General features: G+C 34.3%; 1 pseudogene; it reads left to right on the forward strand.

The window, feature by feature from the left end:
* The first annotated feature begins 417 nt into the window (after nucleotides 1-417).
* LOC116743181 lies at nucleotides 418-3,118 on the forward strand (annotated as a pseudogene).
* Nucleotides 3,119-26,885: the final 23,767 nt, after the last annotated feature.

The raw sequence follows: 26,885 nt of genomic DNA on the forward strand, positions 1-26,885 counted from the left end.
AAAACAGGCTTTAGTATTGCCAATATCCTCTAAGGCATATTTATTGTATGAGAATAAAATCTCAGATTGACTGTGGTGTTCTTTTTAAGTTAATGTTTATCAGCAATCAGTTTAGGGCCCTCCCCTAGCCCTGAAAAGCCCGGGGCTGGACTGTTCTAGGAGGAGACTTGAACCACTGGCAATTTGGCCGATTAGTGACGGACTAGGAGAAAAGCGAATGGCAAACAAGGAGAAAAAGCAACGGCCTTCTCTGCCCAGCCTCAGAGTGTGTCTGTTTCTGTGCTGGGGCTTTTAAGAATCTCGAGGCAATCTTGCAAGCTGCATTTAAACTGGCCAAAGACAACTTCAGACGTATATAATGTAACAGAAAAGGGCAGAAAACATTAAGCAGTAGAAGTGTGGAGCATATTAAGCAAGATGACTGTCTCAGGAAGCAGTTGTGGAAACCCAGATGTATCTAACGACTTTAAGGATCTTTGGACAAAACTAAAGGAGTATCATGATAAGGAAGTACAAGGTTTACAAGTAAAAGTAACCAAACTGAAAAAGGAATTAATTTTAGATGCACAAAGACTAGAAGAATTCTTCATCAAAAATCAACAGCTGAGAGAGCAACGGAAAGTTTTTTCATGAAACCATTAAGTTTTAGAAGATCAATTAAGAGCAGGATTATGTGATTGCTGTGCAATAACTGAAGAACATAAGCAGAAGAAACAACAAGAGTTTGAAAATATTCGACAGCAGAATCTTAAAGTTATCACAGAGCTTATGAATGAAAAGAATACCTACAGGAAGAAAATAAAATGTTTTCTGAATAGCTGCAGCAGAAAATTGAGAATGATCAACTACATCAAGCAACTGATCTTAAATCTGAGGAAGGTATTATTCCAGATTCACCAATAACAACATTTTCATTTTCTGGTGCTAACTGGCTACGAAGAAAGGAGAACCTCCATGTCCAACACGTAGAACAAACACATACTAAACTGGAGCTTTCTGTGTGTGCACATGAATTGAAAAAAGTACCAAAGTCTTCAACTCATCCACAACATAAACCTAATGAAAGTGAAATTCTAGTGACCAACACTTGTGATCAGAGTCGAGCTCCAATGGCTAAAACATATGGAAAAAGCAGTTATTCTCATGATAATTTAGCTACAGTTATTTCTGAATCACTTGGACTTAGTGTTCAAGATGAATCTGAATCTTGAGGCCCTAGGAACCCTCTTGGTGATGAGCTCTACCACTACCTGGAATGAGATCACCAAAAAAAAAAAAAAAGACATTTTGAGGAATCTAGAAGAAATGGTGAAGATAGTTTAACATTTTCAGATTCTAATTCAAAGACTCCTCCTCAAGAAGAATTGACCACTCAGGTATCGTCTCCTGTACTTGGAGCTACCTCTAATGTAAAAAGCAGTTTAGGTTTGAATATAAGTTTTTTTTTTCCCTTCTCTTTTAGAGACTGGGGGAAAAAACCAAAACCAAAAGAAAACAAAACAAAAATCTGAAAACAGTGCCTTTCAGCAACATTTCTAATTATAAATGAGAGAAACCTAGATCAAAATCTGAAGATGGTGCTCTTTTCACACATCATAATCTTGGAGCTGAAGTGAACAAGATCACTAACCAGTCATCTTCTAATAAGCAGATGCTTATAAATAGAAATACAAGTGAACCCCTAAGTGAACAGGATAGTATTGATCACACTAAAGATATTGTTACTGATAAAGATAAGCATGTAGTACCCCTGAAATCATTGGGAGGCAGAACCAAAAGGAAGAAAATTGGGGAAGAAAGTGAAGATGAAATAAGCTGCTCCCAAACCTCCTCTGATAAAGAAAATGCTTTTCTTTTTGCACTGGATAATTGTTCTTTCATGAATGGAGACTATGTGATGGATAAACCTCTGGATCTGTCTGATCGATTTTCAGCTATTCAGTGTCAAGAGAAAAGCCAAGGAAGTGAGAACTCTAAACTCAGATTTAGGCAAGTGACTCTCTATGAAGTTTTGAAGCCTGTTCCAAAGGGCTCTTTCTCAAGCTGTAAGGCCTTGAGTGGGAGCTGTGGGTTAAACCAAAAGAGCCCTGTTTACAGGAGTCTCTTTTCCAGTCCTTGAGTAAATCTCCAGATAATAAAACACTGTTACAAATAAAGGAAGAAAATCCTATCTTTAGAATCCCTCTGCATCCACGTGAAAGTTTAGAGACAGAGAATCTTTTTGATGATATGAAGGCTGCTGGTTCTCATGAGCCTATAAAAATGAAAACCAGGTCAATCCTTGAAGCACGTGAATTTGAACCAGTTCTTCTGTTAAATCCATGTAGAATTGCTAAAATAAAGTCTCCACAAACAACCAAGATGTATTCTTTGAAAATATCCAGCGGAGTATAGATCCAAGAGCAGACCTTTCTCAGTATAAAATGGATATTACTGTAGTAGATATAAAGAATGGAAGTCAGTCAAGATTAGCTGGAGGAGAGACAGTGGACATGGACTGTACACTGGTTAGTGAAACTATGCTTTTAAAACTGAAGAAGCAGAGCATAAGGGAGAAAAAAGTCCAAATGGAGAAAGAAAAGTGAATGATAGCTTGCAAGATATGTTTGATCGGACTACACATGAAAAATATGAATCCTGTTTGGTGGATAGCTTCCCCCAAGTAGCAGATGAAGAGAAGGTGTTGTCAGCTACTACAAAAAAATCAAACACTTGTAGTGATAAACAAGATAAAGTCAAACAGAAAGTATTTGTTGAGCCATATTTTAAAGATGATGAAAGAGAAACTAGCTTTACAAAATTTTCCTCATATTGAGGTGGTTCGGAAAAAAGAAGAGAGAAGAAAATTGCTTGGACACACATGTAAAGAATGTGAAATTTTATTATGCAGATTTTCCAGCAGAAGAAAGAGGAAAGAAGTTGGCTTCCTGCTGGACCCCGATTTTGCTACATTCCACCCAACACACAGGAGAATTTCTGGGAAGTTGGTTTTCGTTCCGCTCAGACTTGCATGGAAAGAGGTTACATTAAAGAAGATCTTGAATCTTGTCCTCACCCCAAAAGATGGCAGCCTTACAGTGCAATATTTTCTCCCAAAGGCAAAGAGCAAAAGACATAAATGTTGAAGCAAAAAGAGAAGAGAGGACAATTTTCTTTTTAGTTATTTATAGTTAAAGTTGGTATTAAACATTGATTTTTTCGATCTTCTGTAAACTGATTTACAAATCAGTTTTCTATTGAAAATGTTTTTAAATGGAATTTACCTATCACACAGATGACTACTTAAAAATGTGGATACGTTTATGTTGTATTTTCTTGCTTTTGCACCTTTAAAATAATAAGGTTCTTTCATTTTGCACTCTGAGTTAAGAGCTTTATTACTTTATTTGGTAACACCTAATTACCATTTTGAAAATATGAAAAAAAACAATTTAAAAGAAGACAGGATGTCAGCAATATGGCAAAGTGAAAAAAAACTTTCTTTATCCCCTACAAACTACAACTAGTAAAATATCCACAACTTAACAAAGGTGTTTCTTCTCAATACAGCAGGAAGCTGGAGAATTCCACACATCTGTACATATAAAAGTGGGTGGACTGGAACACATAGAAGGGGCAGAGCCTGGGAAATAGAAGAATTGGTGCCTGCAACCCTGGCCCTCTGACTGCAGTAGCTGAGTCCACAGCTTCAGAGAAGCCAGTAGCAACAGGGAAGGTGGCACACAGGACCCCAGTCTCCTTACAGCAGTAGTGCCCATAAACAAAGTTAACTGAGTAGCCATGGCAGTGTGGACTGGTACACTGTCTCTCCAGTCACTGTGGTGCCCACAACCTCAGCCCCCATCTTACTCATCTGCAATGCAGAACCAGCAAACCTTATGATACCACACAGGATAGAAGCACCTGTGTGACCCCAGCTCCCCTCCTACTGTCCCCCTTTCTCCATGGTTGCAGAGCCTGTGACTCAGGGGTTGTTGGATACAAAGGAAGAGCCCACCATCCCAGTGATGACAGCAACGCTGGCAGAAACAAGGCAACAACTACCCCGGAGGCACAAAATGCTATAAGGAAAGCAGCAATCCCCATCTGTTACAGAGGTGGTGGAGGCTGGAAAGCACCAACTCTCAAATATAACCAGAGGCAGCTCAGGTAAGAGAAAGCAAAAACTTGTGTTTTAGTGTCACCTACCAGAAAACAAGACTGTACCTTCTAACCTGTCATTTAATTTCAAATGCACCAGCAAGGGAATTCATCAGGCACCATGAGGAGCCACAGTATCACTATACCACAGAAAGAAAATGACAATTCTCCAAAAGCCAAACTTAAATAAGTCATGGAATACTGTAATCTAACTGATAGAACATTCAAAATAGGTGTTCTGAAGAAACCCAATGAGCTATAAGAAAGCTCAGAAAGGCAGTTTAATGAGATCAGAAATAAAATTAATGAACAGAAGGAATACTTTACTAAAGATATTGAAACTCTAAAAATGAACCAAAGAGAAATTCTGGAGCTAAGAAACTCAAAAAATGAGGTGAAGAATGCGTAAGAAAGCATTGGAGATAGGGCAGACTATATGGAAGAGAAAATTAGCAAACTCAAAGATAAAAATCTGGTAATGATACAAATAGAAGATGAAAAGGGAAGTAAGATATAAAAAAATAAAGAAATTTTACAAGAGTTATCCAACTCTTTTTGGAAGGGTATATTAGGGTAATGAGTATCTCAGGAAGAGAAAAGCAGTTAAAGGGTGAGAGAGGTTATCTAAAGAAATAATAGCTGAGAACGTCCCAAACCTGGGAAAGGAACTAGATATACAAGTCCATGAAGCTAAGAGAATGTCTAAATACCTCAATACAAAAAGACCTTCCCCAAAGGAAATATACATTAAAATTGTCAAAAGTAAGCAACAAAGAAAGAATTTTAAAGGCAGCCAAGGAAAAGAGAATGGTAATCTACAAAGGAACTCTCATTAGGCAATCAGCAGATTTCTCAGCAGAAACCCTACAGTCCAGATGTAGAATGACATTCTCAAAATATTGAAAGATAAAAACAGTTTACCAAGAATACTCTATCTAGAAATGTTATCATTCTGATATGAAGTATAAATAATTTCCCAGACAAACAAAAGCCGAGGGAGTTCATCTGCCTTGCAAGAAATGTTGAAAGGAACTCTTCCATCAGATTTCACTCATATATGAAATATAAAAAAACTAATAAAGAAACAAATAAAGATAAATTAATTAACAAACCAAACCAAACCAATCCAAAACAAGCACATAGATACAGAGAACAGAGTAGTGGTTACCAGAGGGGGAGGGGTGAGGGGAGGGCAAAATGGGTAAAGGAGATCAACTGTATGGTGACAGATGGAAACTAAATTTTTGGTAATGAGCAAGTTGTAGTGTATACAGGAGAAAAAAAATATAATGTACACGTTAAACTTATATAATGTTATAAATCAACATTGCCTCTATAAAATATATTTTAAAAATACTAATGATATAAGGTAACAAAATATTATCAAATTTTGTATTGGTTCAATTGATTGTCTTAAATTAGAATTCTTATCCAGGTGAATTCACGAGAAAAAGAAACATGAAATGCTATTTTTCAGTTCCCTATTATCTAACACTACCTGAAAACAGTGCATTAATTAAGGTTGCGGTATCTGCTATAATAAATTAATACCTACATTTCTGTGGCTTAATGCAATTGAATTTTTTTTCTAAATCTGGAAATAGACCAATATTGGCTTTCTTGCTCAAGGACTGAGTGTTTGATTTAGGAAGTCATGAATGCACCAAAGCTGCCCAGGGAAGAGATATGTAACCATCAGAAGGAAAGAAAACAGAAGAGGGATTTGAGTGGTATTCATAGGTCAAGATGGAAGTAGCCCACAGAATCTCTTCTCAAATGTCATGGGCTAGGATGCAGTCACAGAACCAAAACTAAATACAAACTTAGAGGAGAAACAAGTCCAGGAGGAAGAAAACCACATATTTTGTTAGGCAGCTGGCATTCTCTCACCAAATCTCTAATTACACATATTTTATTTATTTTTATTTTTACCTATATAGCAAATTGAAAAGTAGATTTTATGATTCAAACTTTTTTCTGTTAAAAATGAGAGTAATTAAAAAAAGATAGCCTTTTTTAGGGTTTAAGAGTATTAGAAAAATATATATTTAAAATATTGCTGACATATTGTCACAAACTTACAGTTTTCCAAAAATTTGTTATGTTTCTTAACATAAAAAACATCTTAAAGATGACTACATTTACTTATGTTGATTATTTTATTTTGTTTCAGTTTATTTTGTGAGATGCGATTTGAGATTACTTGCTTCCAAATCAATCATTTTAATTATACGTATTTTAACTAAATATGGGTGTTATTGTGACTGCAATTGTTTCTAAAAGCCTATTTTTGTGTTAAAAGTAATAAAGAGAAAAATAGAACCAAGAGCACTTGAATAAAAGGTGACAAAGTCTAAAATGAATAAAATATAAAAGAAGATTTGATATTCAAGGACTCCAGAGAAAGATTTGATTAACAGAATAATGAGGAGCAAAGCTTCCCACCACTCTAATAAACAGGTGGAACACTCTCTTGAAGCTGCAGCAGGCATAGGGTTTGAATAATCCTCATACATGAGTCAGAGCAGGAAAATAAAGAATCAAAGAGAAGAAACACTTTTTCTAAGCACCTAAATGAATTAAGAGTTTTCAATTTTTCTCTAGAGAAGAGTTAGAAAAGAAAATATTTTTCAGGTTGTTGTATATAAAGTGTTGCAAGTTAAAATTTGCCCAGAAATTATGGCAACACATAGCTACAGGGAGCTAAGGAATCTGAAAAAAAATAGTTATTTCCTAATAAGGACATATATGAAATCATTGTAAGATCAAGAAAAGTTCTTCCCCAAGGGGGATATAAATGAGCTGATTATCAGAATAATGTCATTACCCACTTAAAAAAGGTATTATTAACTGTGTCAAGCTGTTATATACCTGACTTTACTCTTGGGAAGTATTCTAAGCTATTTGCATCAGTGTACTATTTAATTGGTTTTAGCATATATGTTGGCTATCAATTTTAAGCAAAACAAAAGTTAAACAAAAGATAAATTTTCATGTTTAATACTTTTAAAAAGATAACTTAAAATAAGCAATATTAGTACATTTTTGGGAAAATGACATCCTCCTGGGAGGAGTCCCACTTCATGGAGGACAGCAAAGAGCATAATAATGCCTGTCATTAGGGGCAGCAGTCCCAAGATGTCAACTGCCACCTGGTTTTCAGGTGTTAGAATGCACAAGAAAAACACAACAACACAACTTTACACAGACACTGGATGGAATAAGGCTTTCCTCATTGAGAAGAGATGGAATAAGATCAGCTTCAATAGTGAGTGACAGTCCCCAAGGCCAAGTGGTCTCCCTCCTCACCACCCCATGCAGCTGAAACAGGGAGAGATGGTGGTGTGCATCACCGCATGCTGCAGGTGTAGGACCCCATTTGTTCTCTTCTAAGAAGAGATAGAGCAGTGGTATTGGCCAAGTGCTATATGATGTACACTCTTAAGCAGAACAAAGTACACATCAAATCCAGAATGGGGAAAGATATTACCAAATAAGGTGATATGATCAGCATAGGCTCCCAGGCCTCCTTATCTCCATGAAGAAAATGTTGCAGGTCCAAGGGTCAACAGGCTGCATGTGATTGCCTTTCTCAACATCCACCCCTCCCGTCCTTGCTCTGCCACTTAAAATAACAAATAAAGCACGTCAAATCTGGCAAGGATGATACTGTTTGTAGCAATATTAATCTACATTCTGGGTAGCTTAAATTGAAAGTCCTATTTTATATTCAGCCAGTTGATTTGTTTTCTTGCACTTTATTTCTATTAAATTAAGAAATACTAATTGACATTGTTAAGTCTGGCCATTCATAGCTTGCTCAAATAATGCTCTATAATTTTGACAAAGTATGGAGTGATTTCTCACTGAATAACCCTTTCATCTCTCTGTCAGTCAATATATAGTACACAAAAGCTGTAATATGGAGAGATAGAAGAAAATGGATTCAAAATCTATACTTTGATGCATTTAGCATGCTAAAGTATTTCTTAAAGTTCATTGAATTATTTGTGTATGATCTAAAAATATAAATATTAATAAATTATGATTCTCATATTCAATAATTGAAGAAAAATATTGCTATTGGCTGAAAGTGTTTCCCCAAAATTCATATGTTGAAAACTTAATGCTGAAATTGATGATATTAGGAAATGGGGCCTTTCAGAAGTGATTAAGTCATGAATGGGATTCATCCCCTAATAAAAGAGACCCTAGGGAGATTCCTCATCCCATCTACCATGTGAGGACACAGCAAGAAGTTGGCAGTCTGCAAACTAGAAGAGGGCCCTCACCAGCAGTGTGGGCACCCAGATCTCAGACTTCCATTCTCCAGAACTGTGAGAAATAAATTTCTATTGTTTATATACCATACTATCAGTGATATTTTTTTAGAGCAGCCTAAGCAAACTAAGACAAACCCCAGTTGTTGGGAATCTGTGATTAAGCAGATTTCACCAGAATTGCTTCAGTATTCTTACACAATCTTTCTGATAATGCATTATAAGCAGAAAAGAATTATTAGAAAACCTGGCCCCCTCAGGTCTGAAACTAACAAACAAACAAAAAAAGGGGGAAAAATCTAAAAAGTATAATGTCCTTTTAATTTAAATATTTGATATCTTTGCACACAAAAATACATGAGTCTACTGTTCAATGGTAATACAATCTTAGAAATGCCTCTTTCCCTGGTGGATGGAGGCGAACTTCAGAGATTTTCCATAGTTTACAAACAAGAGTCTTAAGAAAAAACTTAGTCTTTTTTATAGAAAAGAGAGGAATTATTTCAGTCTATTTTATTATTTCTCCAAGGCTGAATGTGTGGTTCTTTGTCAAAACACAATTTTAACTTTCTCTTGCTCTGTTAGAGACTTACTGTGACAAAGTTTCTCCCTAAATTATGAAGATGAAACATAGGTATCAAAACTAGCAAGTAAAAAGAACTCACAAACCACAGAGCTTAAGCAGTAGAGTTACAAATGATGTACATCTGCTCAGTGCTTCAAATCAAGGTGAGGATGTGATGAACTGACACAGATTATTGTGTTACCGAATACAGGCTTAGGGGCTCCTTACTCGAAAGCCAATACTCAAGAGACAAGTGTTGGTGGGAAAAGGAAAGGTTGTTTTATTAGAGAGGCTGGCAACCCTGGGGAGAAGGCAGACTCATGTCCAATAACCAACTCCCAAGATTCTGCTCAGCCATGATAGTTTTTAAAGGGAAAAAGTGGGAAGAATCTCAGTGAATCATCTAGGCAGGAGGTGAGGTTGTGTCATTTTCCATTGTGTGCAGACTGGCTAACTCCTGATTTTTCTTTAGATGTTATCTTTCCCACTGGTCTAGACTGCAGAAATGTTAAGGGGGAAGCTGGGAGTAGAGAGCTAGTCATTCTTCAACTACTTATTCTTTATTCTTACTTCTTTTGATCTAGGGAAAGAAGCAAAAGGTTAGGCAAGGCATTGTGTGCATCCAGTGGAGCATAAGTCAGGAGTTAGGTTAAATATTGCCTAGTGATTTCATTTTATAATTAAGTTTTGAGGAGAAGAGAAAACAGCCAAACAAGAAAGGGGCAAAAGAGCTGCTTACAGTTGTTCACAGAAAAAAGAATGATTGTAATGTGGAATCTCTTTGAAAAACTACAATATTTCAGTGGGTGGCAAACACTGGAATTGTAACAGGTACACCCTAAATATGAAGTGGCCAATCTCAGCTCCTAATTATGGGAAAATTCTCAGAATCATCTCATTTATCTAGCTATACCATTTGAACAAGCTACTTTAAATTATACAAATTGTCTCCACTGACTTTATTTAACTTGAAAAATTTTAAAATTCATTCCACATTTCATTCATATGTCTATTTCTCCTACATATCCAGTATATTATGGAGAAAGTATCTTATAACTGTGGTCCAATTTTCCCACTGAAATTGGCAGACTGTAGTTGATAATATGCACTCTAGGCACTATTTTTATTACTTAATTTTTCACTGATTGAAATCAACAGATGGGAGAAACCTAAGAAAGCTAGAGCAGCAACTTCAACTCTTGTTGACCCACAGCTCATACCTTAAATACCAACAACAAACCACCTTCAGATACCCACCAGAGCATCCCTGCTCCAAGAAGGCATTCACATTGCTGTGCAATTCTGGCATGACCAAACACCCCACAGAAGCCATCACAAAACCACATGCTCAAGTTACCACATCCACTATACTAATGACTAGGAGAAGCCAGGAAACTGAACACCACCAGCCATCACTTCCAGTAGAGTTAAAGAGGGTAGGGCTATTAATGGAGATGGTGCACCTGGAAAACTGGTTTTCAATTCACCAGCAATATCAACACTCAGGAATCTGGGGTTTCCTCTGATTATTTGCAGCATTGTAGGCAAGGAGCCATGTAGGCATACTTCCCCCAAAAGATAGGAATGTCGAGGAAGGTATATCAAAACACAGTGAAACTGCAAAACAAAGCTTTTAAAGGAGGTGAAAGGTTTTTCACCCCTGTCAAGTGGTGATAAGTAGTGGGTCCCTATTTTGGAAACTTGTGGGCCAGGTTCTCTAGACATAAGAATTACAATATATCTTATGTTTAGAAGGGCCTTCTTCACAACAAATTTCTTGTATCATTTACTCAAATTAAAGAAATATATAATCCTTACATGTATACATCTGTGCCTGAAAGCAAAGTCTGTAAAAAGAACTTGGGAATAGCTAGATTATTTGGAGGTGATCTGAGGAAGCAGAAATAGAAGTAAGGGTTATGAGACACTGAAAATAGAACAGCCATAGAAAGATGTTTTTCTTGTGGAGTGACTGCCGTAGACTAGGGCTCAACTCACCTGAGCCCTCTGAGCCTAGAGCCTACTGTCTGAAGGATCAGAGGCTTTGTCATTCATTTCCCCATCACTTATGCACCACTTCTCATCTCCTACTGGTTGAAAGTTGTTCCTGGAGGTGTTAATGGTCCCACACATCAGACACATCAGAGAAAGCCCTAAGGAAGAAAAGCAGAAAGATTAATGAAAGATATCTGATGTTAGATTCTGTTTCCACACACAAGACCATCCATCATAGTTATTGTTGGTGTCAGAGGTGAGCTGAGGGAAGATGGCATAGGGAGCAAAAATTGACTGCTCCACTCACTACCTTTCCATTAATCGCTGTCATCCTTTTGCAACTGTGCACATACCTGGTATACTGAAAATTATGGATGTGTGTTTATTAGTTATTTATACTGTTTTTACTTTTAACAAGACTAATTTTGTTTCAGTTATTTCCAATAAATTATACCACAAGCTCTCTCACTTCATATTTAATGTCTTCCCAAGTCCAGAACACTATTTCCCATTGACAAATCAATTTAGTATCTAGCAATTGTCCTCTTTTCTATTTCTACTTCTGTCATTATTATTACTCTTGTAATGGTTTTATCGCTGCTATGGTATACACTTTATGAATAATTAAAAAATTGTACCAAGTCCAACATGTTAATTTCAGAAATCCTTCACTCAGGTGGCATGACTTACATCACCAGTTCATGTCCTGCAATTAATCCATTTCAGTAATTATTTAAGATATTGATTCATCTAATCCATTAACCCCATCATTATTTCTTGGTCCATCACCCTGTTTATATACTCAAATTTTTTATGGTCTATTCTAATTGTTCACTTGATTTCACTTTTAAATATCCCCATTTGCCACACTTAGTTCTTTCTTTTTTTTTTTTGCGGTACGCGGGCCTCTCACTGTTGTGGCCTCTCCCATTGCGGAGCACAGGCTCCGGACGTGCAGGCTCAGCGGCCATGGCTCACGGGCCCAGACGCTCCACGGCATGTGGGATCTTCCCAGACTGGGGCATGAACCCGTGTCCCCTGCATCGGCAGGCGGACCCCCAACCACTGAGCCACCAGGGAAACCCCAGTTCTTTCCTTTTTATAGTCACCTAGTGATAATAAATCTAAATTAAGCCCCCAAGCACCCACATCCTCTCTTCTGAACCTAAGGAATTAAAGGTTGATTTGGGGGAATAACATAGTACTCCTGATATTTCTCCTTTTATAATCAGGATGCTGAACCTTAGATTATGTTTTTCATTTTAATTTAGCTTGCCCATTTTCCTGATTAAATATTTTATCTTTTTCTTTTCTCTGAAAACGTCTAACAGACTCTCCTCTTCCCTGTAATTTCAGCTGATGTCCTTATGTTTTATGTTAGAGAAAACATAATAAATTAAGTGAACACTCACTCAACTTCTGAGGACCACTGTATAAACCACCCTATGTCTGTATTCTTATTTCCTAGTTTCCTTCATATGACTGGGAGACATATCCCTGGCCCTTTCAAATGAAAAATCAATTCATTAGTGTCTGGATTCCAACTGTTCTTCTCTTATTTTTCCTGCATTATTAATTTCTCTCTCGCACATAAATCATTTTCAGCAATATTCAACATGTTCTAAAATGTCCCTTCTTGAAGGAAAGAAAAAGAATGAAATCTCACAGTTTCCCTTGATGCTATACCTACTTCTATTTCTTGTTTTCTTTCTCTTTTATCATTGACAGAAATATCATTCAAAAAGTATTCTTTAATTATTGATTTCTTTATTTAACTTTTACTGATTTTAGCATTCAATAGGTAGGTTCTTCTCCTCCTATGAAACATTTCTCTCAAGTTCAACAAAAGCTTGAATGTTTTAGGTCCATTGGTTAAAAGATACATTACTAATTATAGTCAAATAACTATAAAATAGAATTTAAAGTTAATCAACATTTTAAACTCCAAGCTTTAACTGCAACATTGCTAGGATAAATTATTATTTTGAGGAACAAAAATTATATAAATATTAAAATTCAAAATGCATATATTTTTTTAAAATATTAAATCCAAATACATTTTGATAAAGAAGCATATTGCATTATTCCACTGACTCATCATGAAGTCATAGGAAATTTATATTACTAAAAATTCTGATTTGACATCATAATGCAAATTATCAAAAATACAATAATTTTAACTATTATCTTAAAATTAAAATGATAGTAATTTTCTTGTCTGTTTGTTTTGTTTTGTTTCTATTTTTTTTTTAGTAGCTATATACTCCCCAAATACTGAATACACTTCTCAGTTATTTTGGAAATGTATTATAAATGTATCAAAAAAAGAACATATTTTCCTATACCTTCTAAGGTGAGATATTAATAGTATCTTTATGTTATCACCTAAGATTTAAATTTTTTTCTTCAATAACTGGAAGAGCAATCAAGTTTTCCTTGCTCAGATAAATTGATGTAAGATGAAATATTGCAAGGTTTTTTTTTGTTTTTTTTTTTTTGCAGAATTGCACTATATAGAAATACAGAGAATTTTCTTGAAATAAGATACAGTACCCTTTTCAAGAAATATCACATAAGAAACTTAATAACACATGATATTAACACTTCAGTGTCATATATAATAAATTTTCTTTAATAAGAGATTTATATGTTGTTAACCTTTTCAAAAGATCTATGATTAGAGATTTCACAGAAATAAAGTATTACTACATGGATTTTCTGCATGTTCTTAAAAAATTATTAGACAGGTACAATATACTAAGTTGACTAATGTCTCCCTGTCTTTGAAGCATCAAATATAAATTTACTTAATTGCTTAAAATATACATCATGACCAAATGGAATAGAAATCATAAAGACATAAAGAAGGTTACACAACTTTATGACCTAAGCAGGAACTGTTTGATACTGCATTTTAGAAAACTGAGTGTGAGATGATGAAGGGACATTTTTTGAGCAGTTTGTAAAATCCTATATTTTAAAATTATTTTCACAGAATGCACTCATATATTTTGAATTTCATATATTAATAATGCTGACATATATAACATTTTTATTTCTTTAGTTTACAGTGTGAGAACAACATGAATTTCAAATAATCTTTGACATAAGGTTAAGATGTTAAATGATCTAGCTGTCATCAGAATGAGAAAAGAAGCAAACATGTGAACATGCTGATAGTGACTGTCCAGTGTCTGATCCTTTATGGATGAGCCAGTTCTTTTCCAGACTGATTACTCTGTCATTCACTGGAGCCTATCTTGTCTGGGCTGTCATGCTTGGTCTTTGACATTAACAATAAGATTAGAGCCAGCACTGGCTGTCACAACACCAGTCAGAGTCTAACATATAGTAGGGGTCTCGTTTTGATACAATTACATTTAAAGGAAAACTAGTAAATGTGTACTTCAAATCACTGTCCAGCTATACACAGGGAAAGAAGATTGCTGAATTTTTACATGTTTTAAGTTCACAGTGTAGAACACATAACGTAGCCTGATAATTATTAGATTATTTATTGATACATTTAAGGCAGCTTTGTTCTGGTGATGAACATTTCTGTAGAATAATTTACATAATCTATAAGAAGTAAAGAATTAGAATGATCTTAAATCTTCCTTTTGTGTACTGGCAATACACAATTTCTGAGCATGAAGGGAGCAACTTTTTACTACTCTTTCTTATTCTTTCATCCATTTGACTAGTGTCTACATCAGAAAAGGAATATTTTCAGAAAATCAACAATATCAAAAGCCTTCTGCTTTTAAGTAAACGTATTTAAACTCATTTTTATCTGAAAATATATATAAAATATAGGGTAATTTTTGTACTTTATATCCATATTATATATATATATATATATATATATATATATATATATTTTTTTTTTTTTTTTTGCAGTACGCGGGCCTCTCACTGTTGTGGCCTCTCCCGTTGCAGAGCACAGGCTCCGGACGTGCAGGCTCAGCAGCCATGGCTCATGGGCCCAGCCGCTCCGCGGCATGTGGGATCTTCCCAGACCGGGGCACAAACCCGTGTCCCCTGCATCAGCAGGCGGACTCTCAACCACTGCGCCAGCAGGGAAGCCCTATATTTTATATTTTTATAAAATAATTTTTTTTCCTAGGGCATGTGTTAACTTGAAAGCCTTGATGTCCTAAAGTTGAGATTTTCTGATAAAAAAATAATGAATTACAGGAGATATGGCCTGAAGGTAATGGGAGACTCATGATCATATAAGAAAAGCAGAGCTCTTTGAAAAAATAGTATTTAAAAATAGTATTATAAAAATAATAATATTAGTTTCTTCTTCTCTGTAACAAATGACCACACCCCTATAGGCTTAAACCAACAAATATTTACTGTCTTTCAGTATCTTTGGGTCAGGAGTCCAGGCACAGCTTAACTGGGTCCTCTGCTCAGGGCCACAGAAGTCTTCAATCAAGATGGTGACTGAGCTGTGTTCTCATCTGGATGTTGACTGGCAAGTATATATTTCCAGTATCATGTAAGTAATTGGAAGAATTCATCCTCTTGCAGCTATGGGGGATTTTCTTGCTGATTATATTATAGGCCTGGAGTCGCCTCCTAGAGGTGCCCCCATGGCTCCTTGTCACATCATTTTCTCACAGCCTCTTTCACAATATGGCAGCAAGGGACTCTCTCACTCCCATCTGCAAATACTGATTCTTAAATAATGTAACCTCATCAAGGGAGTAATATCCATATTCTACTTATTAGAAGCAATTCACAGATTCTACCCTAACTCAGGGTGTGACCCATTGAGAATAACACTAGGACGTGTACTGCACAATAATTATGAGACACTTTGTTGCAAGTGACTATGGTTTTAAAATAGTGAGAAAGATAAACTAAGAGATAGATATGACAGTTCAGTGGTACACAGGATAGGAATGAGTTTTTAGAACAGAAGATTGTTTAGTTCAAGGAATTTCAGACAGTAAAATTCATCCATACGTCATAGTTGAAGTTTGTATGTGTAAGAAAAGAGTATTTAAACATAAAACATGAAATCTTTAAAGGCAGAAACTGGACTTCAGTCTATTTGCTCTTCCAGATTGACTCTTCACCCTTATCCACCATGTTCCTCAGGAAGCTAAACTTTATGAACTGCATCAGTGGACACTTTCTGTCTGGCTTCCACTTAGATTTGGTCAAAGGGAGGCACATGAAAAAGACTACTGTAAAGAAAAAAAAAAAGTAGAAATAGTAATGTACTCTTTTAAATCCCCAAACTCTTAATTTTTAGTCACTACTCTTCCAGTTCTGTGATGACCACCTTCTCTCTCTGCCTCTATAGGCCAAGGGTTAGTTTCTTGTGGTTGTTAATGGTGTCCTAAAGCCCTATTAAGTTCTCACATCTTTATAAATAGTCCTGACAGGAAACATGAAATCTCCTATCATACTGCTTATCAGTCTTCGAGCACCTTAGATTAAGTTCTCCATTGTCCAGTTCATGGGAAGACATAAGATCCAAATGTTTTTCTGTTCTTTCAGTGGGGTTGCATCACAAGAGAGGGATCCTGAAATTATGAGACTCAGAGATTATATATGGTGGTTGGTGCATAGGTCTAATCTCCCTTCATGAGATAAATCTTTATTCTGGAATAAAAACAAATAATTTGGGAGGAGAGTTGAAATTCTCCCTAAAATGTAAGCAAATGGCTTTGAGGGAGATAACTATATTCACATATATAGTACAATAATTTCCAAGGCATGTTTGCCATTTAATCATGCTTTAACAACATTTTATATAAGAATGTTCATGGATATTTCTTCTAACTCCCTTTATTCAATTTTTAACGTTTACCCCATTTCTATTTCCTGCTGGGACCTTGTCTGATACAGCTAAAAACTAGTGGAACTGAGACTTTAACCCATACAACCTGGCTCCAAAGACTGAGTTATTTGATCACTATGGTATGTGTCCTGAATCCATGAGCACTATTCTGTCACCTGCAACAAAGGAACAATTCATTTAAAAATCTGTTACACTGCAGGATTCTGTAATTGAATTAACATTTTCAGCATCTTCTCAACAAAATAGTCCAGAAAATATCATCATAAAATAAAAAATAGAAATTAATTAGAAACAATAGTTCAGTTCCTCACTTAAAATGATATTCAATGGTTTCAGCATTCCTTTATGATTCCAAAAAATTGCATGTGAATCAGGCACAAAGACACTTGTTATTCTCTAATCTTCTGTGTTTGTTCTAGGTGACTGTTTTGGTACACTATCCTATGCCTCCACTTAGACTATGATAAGAACATAGAGGTTTGTTTCCAGATAAAAATACTTTGACATTTATCTGTTTACAAGTATTAGATATGAAAGTGTAAACAAATGGAATAAAAATAACATCATCCATTTCTTTGCCTTTTGGAAAATATTGGCTAGGTTACTTATCCCATTTCCTCTTTTCAAGCACATGAATACTTTTTACAGCCTCACGTACATTACATTGGGGCCTTGTAAAATTCAGTCCAATGTAATGTGGTTTTAAATTGATGTGTGTCACCTCTAGACTTGGTCCATAAAAACACCTTGTTCTATCCTGAAAAGTTTCTTCAGCCAGCTCTTTAATATTGCAGTCTCAAAAGTTGGATGGAGAATGAATCTTTAGGACAACACTTGGAGGCTATCTGCCAAAGTAGTTTCTCAATAACACTGAATTATGATGTGAGTGAGACAAAAAAAAAAAAAATTTACTGTTAATCCACTCAGATTTGGAAGTGGCTTTTTCTAGTGTTTCTTTTTTAAAATAATTTTTTTGGAGTTAAGTTGATTTACAATGTTGTGTTAGTTTCTGTTGTACAGCAAGGTGAATCAGTTATGCATATACATATATCCACCCTTTTTTAGATTCTTTTCCTATATAGGTCATTAGAGAGTATTGAGTGAAGTTCCCTGTGCTATACAATAGGTTCTTATTAGTTATCTATATTATATACAGTAGTGTGTATATGTCAGTCACAATTTCCCAATTTGTCTCTCCCTTCCCTGCCCCCAGGGCTGGCTTTTTATAGCAACAAATAAAGTAGATTACTCTAACTAATTACCCAACTCCACTACTGTCTAATTAATAAAACAAAAATATATTGGCTACAATTATAAATTAATTGTAGATTCTGACAAATTAGGTCTGGTAGTCTTTCAGTTTCAAAAGACCTCTGAATCTACATCCTCCTCCTCATCATCATCATATTCAGCATACTTGGCCTCCCAAATAGCCAAACTCTCTACCTAATAATATCATGTGTCCTCTGAATCAATTGAAAGGACTAGAAAATCTACTGGTATCTCTTGTATCATTCTAGACAATTTTATTGAGATCTCTTGAGATAAACAGTCGGAACTGAATCAATAATTCCACCTGAGCCCCAGAGTTAAATAACCATTTTCAAAATGGACTACATTTAATTCTTCCTCATCAATAGATGTCTCTTGACATTCCTTCACAAGTTCTTTTATTTGTTGTTTCTCTTATCTCATAACATTAAAATCAAGCCATAAGAAACATAAAAATATACTCAAATTCCCTTTTTATTTCATAAGAAAAATAAAATTTCCAGTTATGTATCAACCATTAAACTAAGCACTCTAAAATTTTCTGAACTAATAAAATAATTACATTTTTCCCTGAGATAAACATCTACCAATCCTCAAATATGCTAAATGATAACTTTCCAATCAGTAACTCTTATCTATGAATGAAAGTATTATGTGTATTAAGGAACCTATGGTGGTTTTTTGTTGTGTGTTTTTGTACTTGGTTTGGTTTTTGATATAAAGAGAATGACCTCTGGAAAAGGTAAAGTCCTAAATATAAACAAGCAGTTACAGCAATTCAGTGACCTATATGTTCCAATTATCAGAGAAAGAAGTAGATGTGGGAATTTTAGTAGATATGCAAAACAGCATCAAAATGAAAATATTGAATGTTTATTGATGGAGATAAAACATGTTGACTGGATTAATGAGCAAGGATTATACATAAACCAGTGAAAATAGAGTCAAAGAAAATTTAAAAGGTTTTATAGGAAAACTATTCTATGCCAAGATGCTTTATTAGACTATAGAGGGATTTTCTTAAAAAATATGCAGGCTCATTATTTAAATCCTTTGAAGATAGATTAAAAAATTTCTTCTAAACAGTTCTCTAAATACAGCTCTACACAACTGCTATTGACAACTATTATTCTGAGTAATGGTCTGACAGAAGACTCTGAATATCCTTTTTCCCTTCCTTTAGTGATATCATTGGCATTTTACCCATTTTGTAGACGTGATTAATTATCCCTCCAAAATAAGTGAGGTTAGTGTGTTTTTGTTTTAATGATTACTTTTAATCTCTTTCCCAATGATTGTGGGAAATTTGGAGAAAAGTTCTTAGGAAAATAAAATATCAACCATTGAATTAACTAATACACTTGATAAAATATCTTTGAAATTTATATGCAATTTTAAGCTATATATCTGTTAAAAGATTGTGAAGCTCACTCTATCACTGTAGACTTGAAATATTTTTAGATATTGTTTCCTACTATTTTTGATGAGGTAAATTAGATCTGAGCAGATATCAGAGTGAGAGCCTATGTCAAGTAGATATCTGGGGTGAAAGCATTCCACAGAAGTAACAGGGATTTGAGGTCTCAAAGTAAATAGATGCCTCCTGATCTTTCACAGGAAGTGAAAAAAAAAAAAAGAATGAAAAAAAGGCAGAGTGGCCTGAATAAAGTGAATGAATGGTTGAGTCAGAAGATAAATAAGATTAGCTCATGTATCCATTTCTGAATCATGGTAAGGATACTGGATTTTATTCTGAGATGGAAACAGGAAGATTTGAGAAGATATACACTTAAAAGATTAAAAGACTACTCTGGTTCCTGTTTGAAAAAGAGAAACTATAGAAAGGCAAGAATGGATGAAAGGAGGGCAGATAAAATGACATAGCCCATTGGAGAGATGATGGTTCTTGGGACTAACGTGGTTGTCGTGAAGATGGGATGAGAAGTGGTCAGATTCTGGACATATCCTAAGAAGAAGAGACAATACAGTTCCTAATGGACTAAACATGAATGTGAAAAAAAGAAAGAAAATAATAATTATATGCTTTCGGGACTGAGATTTGAATGAATGGCATTGAAAATAACTGATGTGGAGAAATTGGAGTAAAGGTAGGTGGGGCAGAGCAGATATGGAAGCAAATAAGTTGTCTTTGGGTATGTTAATTTTGTCAGACATATAAATGGAAATGTTTACTAGGTAGTTGGATATATGTACCTGGAATTTAGGAAAATGGTCAAAGCTGGAGATATGAAGCATCACGATACAGTTGTTATTTAAAGACTGGAGTATAGATGATATCAACTGGTAAATGGGTATAGATAGAGCAGAGAAATCAGAGGACTAAATCCTCACTTTGAAATGGAAAGGAGTATCCAGTAGTTTAGGAGTACATGTTAGAAGATATACACTTTCTTTTAATTTCTTCTATTTCAGGAGTAAATTGAGAAGCAAGCAGCTGAAAGTGTGTTCCAAGGAAGGGTACTAAACATTTAGTAGAGTGCAAAATGTATGAAATACTGGAGTCTAGGAGAGTAAAATAATAACTAAGAAAGTGTAAAGTAATTGACAATCAGGATGGAGATTACACTGGACGTTTGTGAAATGAATTTAAAATCTGCAAAGTTGTGTGTTTCACCAACTTGTCCAGCTACTTGGAAACAGGTAGAGAAGAGGTGAGAATTTGAATTTTAATCCTTGTTGATGCTTCGTCCAAAATGTTTTACAGCGAGCAAGGGATAAGATAGTTGCTTATATATTTAAATTGGGAACTAGAATAGTGGTTATTGAGGGATGTAAGAAAATGAGAGGAGTTGGGGACTGCCAGGGTGGAGTGTCAAGTGTGGCAGGGGAAGGGAAAAGGGCCGAGATGGTAAGGACAATGGATTTGAAGTCTTAGTAGAATTCAACATTGTTAAATTGGGATTCAACAGAGAGTGAGTTGGAGAGTTAAGATGTAGTATTCTGAATTTCAGATGCTTGAGACTGAAATTTTGAAAAACCTGCAGATATCAAGTTCTTCTAGTGTTTGATCATGGGAGTGGATCACTGAATGGATTGTAAGAACAAGACATTTAAGGAAGAAGAAAAATTAAGATATTGAATGGGAACATTGATAGAGTGGATATTTCAATAATAATGGCAGGATAAATGGTAGGGCAGGAAATGTGATTCAGGTCTTAAAATCTCCAATAAAAGCAGTGGTATATGGTTGAAACAATTGGAGCTAATGGATAGAATAGTTTGGTGCCAAGTAGATGAGAAGTTTAGAAATCAGGATAAACAAACATTGAAATGTCAATAAGGAGTAAGGAGGACTCTTATCCCATCTCCAGTCTCTACCATATGTGAAAGATGGGAGACAAGGAAAAATAACTGCAACAGAGGCCACATATGTAGATTGCACAGGACACAATAATGTTAAATGACCAGCTTTTGGGCAAAGAAATAAAATGACAGGAGCATAGAAAAACATATTGAAAATGTGGGAAATTGTGCTGCTGACAGTTCAGAGGGATAATGGAAGGTTTGGTGTTAACTTTGTAGGATGTGACCTTGGGTCAAATTAAGAAGTATACAAAACTGTATAAAGATGAGAATGGTTCAAGTCTTGAGTTTCTTATGGGAGCTGAGATAAATAGAGATATAAAGCATGATGGAGTAAATCTTGATGGTCTTTGAGAGGGACATGAATAATCAGTTAATATTAAGTCTTCTTTCTTGGCATTAATCTCTTAAGCCTGTTTAGTAATGAGGTGGGGGAGTTATGGGAAAGGGGAAAGGGTATTGATAAGAGAATTTCAGCACTGGAGGCCCACTCTTCAATCCTGAGGAGCAGTAAGTTTGAGGTTGCTGTTAAAAATCAAAAGGGAAAAAAAATAAAGGAATTTGATTTTGAAAAATATGAAAATAATTAATTTGAGGTAACTAGTAAAGTCATTAGAAGGTAAGAGTAATTATATACCCAAAGTTAATGTAAAATTGATTTACCTCATTTTGCTTTATTGTTAGTTTTATAGTATTTCTCTTTTCTCTCTCTCTCTACATCCTTTTTTAATCTTACTTCCTTTCATTAGCTTCTAAGCTCCTGTTACGTGCCAGGCCCATTACAAGGTCAACAAGTGGTATAAGAGAACAAGTTTTCATATTTTTAAAGACATTATTCTCCTGGAGAGGAGATAGTTATGTGAACCAAAAGTGTAGTACTAGATGGCATATAATACCTGGTAAATCAAAGTGCTGTGTTACTTACTTACAGAAGAGGAATTGGGGGCTTCTGTATTAATTTGGTCTGAGAGAACCAACTAAAATTTTATCTGGCTGGGCAGTACAAGATAGGTTGTATCTAAATAGATTTATATTGGATGTTTAGAAGTGGTAAAGGTAAATAAATTGAAGCAAATGAAAAATGTAATTTGTCCAAATTTGTTGCAGGCAACACTTCTCTTTTGTAAAGGAAACTTTGCAGAGCTTTGTCTTTGTGAATTAGATTTGTCAAAAATATCATATGGTATTTTTCCCTTGATGATTCTGCTTTCTGAAAAAGTTAGTATCAAAATTGTGAAAGTTAACATTTATTGGGGGTTTACTAAGTTCCAGTCACTAGGCTCAACATAATAGTTAACATTTAGATGTTCCATGTGTCTTCTAATGATGCTACATTAACAACAACAACAACAACAAAAAAGACATTCATGTATGTATGATTTAATACAATAGAAACTTAATAAATAACTTGCATTTAGAAAGAATTTTAAAATATAAGAATATTAAGAAGGAACAATCAAGAATTCCTTTCTCTTTTAATTTAATATAATAATCTATAGGAGCAATTCATTTTAAAACTTTGACATAGAATTTTGCAGGAGAGTTTGAAAAGTCAACCAGAAAGCCATCAAAATTATACCTTAAATACACTTTACAATTCTGTTGATCATTATTAATATGAGGGTAAGGGATACTGTATAATTTCTGTAAGATTCCATTTTCCACAATTCCAAATTAATTTGGAGAAGAAAAGAAGAAAATCTAAACCAAGTCTCCAGTGTTATAAAGCCTCCTGAAAATTTATTTTTACCTTCCAAAAAGTGAACCCAAATTGGATTCATTAACCTATCTTTGCTAAATTCCTTTAATTCCAGTTACATCTAATTTGCATATGTTATTTTTATCTTTTCTAAACAGTAGCCAAGTGACACTGCTGGAATTAATGCAAGTGCTCTTTATTATATTACAGTTTAACTTCTAATTTGCTCTCTTTGCTAAATCATATTTCTGCACAAAATATTAACTCTCACCTATTTTCTCAACTAGCTCAAAGTTTTAAAGTCAGTTAATCTGAGAAAAGGAGAACAGGAAGTCTTTGCTTCTAACAGAATTATAGTATTTTTGTTACCGAGTCCAAGGTCATACTGCTTGCTGCATGACAAGTCAATAAATTGAGAAATGAGTTGTTGGGACAAGGAATAGCAACTTTATTCAGAAAGCCAGCAGACTGAGAAGATGGTGGACTAGTGTACCTAAGAACCATTTTACTGGAGTTAGAATTCAACCCTAAAAGATTTGGGAGTGTGGTTGGTTGTTGCAAACTTTTTGGTGTTGGAATCCTTTGTTCTTGCAGCTGTCCATGTAGATCAGGTCACAGTGTTCCTGTAAACCTCCAACAAGACAAATGTTATTCTCTGTTCTGCAACTTCTTATCTCTATGTGAATGGAAAAGTGCTATACCTTTAAAGTTCAGAGCCTTGAGAATGGGTTATCCTTTATATTTCAGGCTACAGGCAACATTCTTAATTTGTAGAAAAAGCAATAGAATAAAAAGGTTAAAGTAAAAGAAATAGACCCAATATGGAGTCAGATTTGTTCGTCCCTATTACATTTTCTTCATAAAGAGCTAGTAAACACTACAAATTGAGTTGAAGATAGTTGGCAGAACATGGATACAGATCAAGTGTTGCTGAAAACTTCATATCTATAGCATAAATTAAAAAAAAAATCTATAACCATAGAAATTCCTCTCAATACTGCATAAGCAATAAGGGAATTAACTAATTTCAATAAATAATTTGGAGATAAATAAGGAAATGGAACAGAACAAGTGTAACTAAAAATGTAGATGTGAAGGAAAAACAGCCTGAAGATAATTTGGCCACTAGTGGAAGATTTCATTTTAATTTAATATCTTTAATTGTTTTGGGGTTATTTAAAGATTTTGTTTGTTCTTGCTCCAATTTTACCACTTTATAACTTTTCCAGAAGTGTACCACTTCATATTGTTTTCCAAAGATTTTTAGCATATGATTATTTTATCAAATTTAATGCCTAATATCTAATTTAATCAGATTTTATTTTATTTTAAAAATACCTACCATATTCCTAGTTTCTTTTACCCTCTTATTGATAGATTTTCTTACTTTTTAAATATTTTTGTTTCATATTTTAGTAGTTGTTCATTTATTATTCCTTTTCCAAGAATCAGATTTTTCTTTTATTAAACTACACCACATATTCTTGTTCCCCTCTACAAGGATTTCTGTCTTATTTTTATCATTTCCTCCTTTCATCTTACTTATTGGCTTTACTCTCTTGTTCAGTCTTCTGAAGTTTAATACTTAGCCTATTTTTTAAAATTTGCTCTTAATTTCTGATAAACATAAAGTTTTAAAGAGGTGAGATTGTGTCACACAGAATGTGTTTTAATTTCCCTTACATTTTATTTATTTTGTAGTTTCCTTCTGTTTTCTTATTTAGCATATAGGATTTTCTCATTATACTATTAGTGTTAAGATACATATTTCAAATAATTGCACTATTAAGGGAAAGAGCACACTAGATATTGTGAGCATAGACCAGAGGGATGAAATTGACAACTGTAGTCAAGATTTATTTTACCAAAATGTATAATGACCTAGACTCTTCAGCTCCTGAGAATAATGCCAAAAGAAGATGAAAGAATTTCAGTATCAGGACCTTATCAGGACCTTAGAACACTGAGACTTTGCAACATTTTAGATTTTTATTAGTAATTATTTCCCTTGAAAATAATATAACTAGTTATTGCTTGCATAAATTTATTGATAACAAGATTTTAAGAACTGGATGGTATTTCATAGTGTATCCACACAGCTCCACATTAGCCAGAAGAAGAATCTAAGGACTGGTAAAGTTAACTGAACTCCCTAATATTTCAAAACTACTTAGTGACTTGGAAATTATTTTAAAAAAAAAAAGGTTTCTATGGCAACCAGGTCTATGTCCGTAGACTATTTATGGTAATACTAAGCCATATAAATAATAACACCTTTGCAAGTATTAGGACTTTGTCTCACGCAAAGCTCAGTTACCAAAGCTTAATATATAATGTCCAATGCCCTGTGACTTTATGCCCCAAAGTTTCCAATATATACTAGCCATCCACACTTGTATTTGGAGTCGGAAAAATTTCTCAATAAATTGGTATTCCATTTATCCTTCCCTTTTCTTTGTGATATTTGGAAAGTGAAATTTAAAAGAAAAACTTAAAAACGTAATAATGGTTTCTGCACAAATTCTAGACCTTAAAAACTTTTGAAAAAATATTTGCTGCAATTTAACCACTTTGTTCACTAAAGATATTATACTTAATTTTAATCAGAACAATTTTATGTACAAAATAGGTACCATATCAATGTGGTATGTTACTAGTTGAAAAATAATTATGGAAAAGTTTGACAACACAATTACTCCAAAATATATTAGTTAAAATATAAGATTATATACATTAATATAGATAGCCAGTATTGGCATTTCTCCTTTAGAACTATTTATGTCACCAAATATTTAGACTCATAAATTAGGAAGCATAAGTTTATATTCCAATATTGCTTATAGTAGAAATATTCAAACTTTCTTGAAATGTTTTTGAGCATTATAAATTTTACTATGGTATCAAGAGAGATTGTTCAGAAAAATCATAATTATCTTCTTGCATGAACTCTTGTCGACATTTACTTTATTCCAATGAATTTTAAGTGCACTGATACTGGAAATTGAAGTAGGAAAGATAAAGTTATTTCATAAACCTCATTTGGGATTCCTTTACGTACATAAACTACAATTTCACCAGCTATTTAGAACTCAAACTCTTTAATTTATAATTTAATATTTTTAAATGTTGAATGATTAATTTATGCTGATTTTAATACTTTATACAGAGAGTAGATCTTCTGTTAGTGGCTTAATCTTAAAAATAATCTCATTGGAACTCTTATTATTGCCAATCCTTGTAAAGGTAAACACTCTGAAGTTATGTATCCTGTTAAAGAGTATAGACAATTTTCTTCCAAGAGAAATATTACTACCCACATTTGATAAATAAAATATCATTCAACGTATAGGAAGAGTGGTCACAAAGTGCCAATTCCAGTTGTGGAAAACATAAATGATAACAGAATTTATTTGCATGTATATATGGCTAACAATCTCTAAATAATCAATACTTCTTTCTTTCTATACATGCATTGTGTTGAATATGATGAGGTGTATATGCATATTTGTCAAAATATCCAAAAGGAAATATAAGAAGTGCTAACATTTCAAGGCAATCTCACCATATGTTACCTTCCAAGTGCTTGCTTTAATCACATGGGCAAGGAAACTTTTTTCTTTCTTTCTACTGGGTTCCTTTTGTCACCTGAGGTGACAAATATTTCTCTTGCTTATTTTCAAATAACCAAGAAATGTGTTAAAAGTATCAACCTGTCATGAACGCTAATTTAATAGGATTTTTTAGGAGGGAAACTTCTTCTTTCCTAAGTAGCTACAAGCTTTCAAACAT

Source organism: Phocoena sinus, chromosome 18 (assembly GCF_008692025.1).
Source record: "Phocoena sinus isolate mPhoSin1 chromosome 18, mPhoSin1.pri, whole genome shotgun sequence".
Taxonomy (NCBI): Eukaryota; Metazoa; Chordata; class Mammalia; order Artiodactyla; family Phocoenidae; genus Phocoena; species Phocoena sinus.